General features: G+C 33.9%; 1 protein-coding gene across 2 annotated transcripts in view; it reads left to right on the top strand.

Annotated features, from left to right (window-relative positions):
• The first annotated feature begins 518 nt into the window (after positions 1-518).
• Positions 519-1,745, top strand: part of abca3b (ATP-binding cassette, sub-family A (ABC1), member 3b) — a 66,444-nt gene continuing 65,217 nt past the window's right edge. For both annotated transcript variants that reach the window (XM_016495726.1, XM_016495725.1), the window contains exon 1: positions 519-735. The gene's annotated coding sequence lies outside the window, so the exon portion shown is untranslated. The remainder of the gene's footprint in view (positions 736-1,745) is intronic.

The following is a 1,745-nucleotide window of genomic DNA, read 5'->3' as shown; positions in this document are numbered from 1 at the left end:
TATATATATATAATGCTTCAAACAATATTACAACAATGCAGCCAGGGAGTTAAAAAGAAATGGAAAATAACTATTAAAATAAATAATATATATAATATAACAGCTGAAACATATAAAAAATATAAAAGAAATACATAAAATAACCATATTTATTTATGGAAATAACTATATATAGTCAATCCAGAAATAAAAACATGAAGTTTGTTTTTTTCTGTTATTTATTTTTTAATGCTGAAAAGACAATATGTAGACAGTAACAGATAATAATAATAAACGATGAATTAAAAATAATAATTCATAAAATACAAAGGAAGGTATTAAATACTTTCGAACTAGAAATAATTTTGAGAATGGCAAGTCATTAAAGACAGGAAAATAGCTGCAGATTACGCCTTTTTTTCGGTATTTTTCTGTTAATTTTCATTTGCAAGCGTTAGGCGCAGGTGACTTACTGACGTCTGTCACGCCGGCCACGTGACCACGAGCAGCCGCCCAGCTGGAGGAGATCACGTGACCACGTTTGTTGTGTCCGCTTTTTATACAGTCTATGGACCGCACCGCATGTCATTATTATCATCTTATTCTTCTTCCTCATTATCATCGCCCTTATGAGCGATATTTCCCGACGGAACTCATCCGCGGCGGGGCCGAGCTAATCGCGAACATTTATTCAATGCTTTCCGCCTGAAAGAGCCGCTGTTGGAGCCCTGTGCGGGACAGAAAGACGACTGAAAGGTGAGCTGCGCGTCGTCTATTGTGTTTATGTATCGGATTTGGGTTAGTAAACAAGTTCTTGATTCAATCACAAGACCATTGCAACGTTCCAGCGAAAGGAAACCGATCCATTAGACGGACAAAAGCAATGCAACGCACGTTTGATAGAAAACAATGTTTTAATTTCAAAGGAAGCGAATGCAAACGCGACGTAAATAAAAACAGACAATGCAGAATAATGGCATAAACTCACCAGACAGACAGGCTCCAAAGCTGTGTCACCGATGTAATGTCACTGCCACCTCAGTAATATGAACCCTGCCGTATGTTTAATAGAGACATACATTATTGACGTGTTGCAAAGATGACAGGTGAACTGGGACACTTTAGATGTGTTATTTTGTGATCATTATATGAGGAAAGCTCATAATTCACAATAATAACTTATATTAACAGACTACTACTATTTTAATCTGAATATTGTGATGAGAGATGACACGTTCACCTTTAATGTTGGTTAAATTGGCCTTTTTGGCATCGTTTAAGTGTTGGAAATAGGTCTGCAAAACGATTAGTCATGATTAATCGATTCAAAATAAAAGTTTGTTTACGTAATATATGTGTGTGCACTGTGTATATGTATATATAAATACACACACACACATGTATATATTTAAAAAAATATTTGTATGTAAACACTTAATTTATATTATATATAAATCTAAATATTTTACATATAAATCTAACATGTTTTCCCTTAATATATACATGTATGTGGGTGTATTTATATATACATAATAAATATACACAGCACCCACACATATAGTATGTAAACATAAACTTTTATTTTGAATCGATTAATCGTGACTAATCGTTTTGCAGACCTAGTTGGAAATGACATTGTAGTCATTCTCATTTAGATAAATAGCTTAAAGGGGTCATTGAATGCTACAAGCACTTTTACAAGTTGTTTGAACTGAAATGTGTGTTGGCAGTGTGTGTACACAACCACCCTATAATGATAAAAATCC

The sequence above is a fragment of the Sinocyclocheilus anshuiensis genome, unplaced genomic scaffold (assembly GCF_001515605.1).
Source record: "Sinocyclocheilus anshuiensis isolate Anshui unplaced genomic scaffold, SAMN03320099.WGS_v1.1 scaffold1075, whole genome shotgun sequence".
Taxonomy (NCBI): Eukaryota; Metazoa; Chordata; class Actinopteri; order Cypriniformes; family Cyprinidae; genus Sinocyclocheilus; species Sinocyclocheilus anshuiensis.
This window is presented reverse-complemented; position numbering and strand designations above follow the sequence as displayed.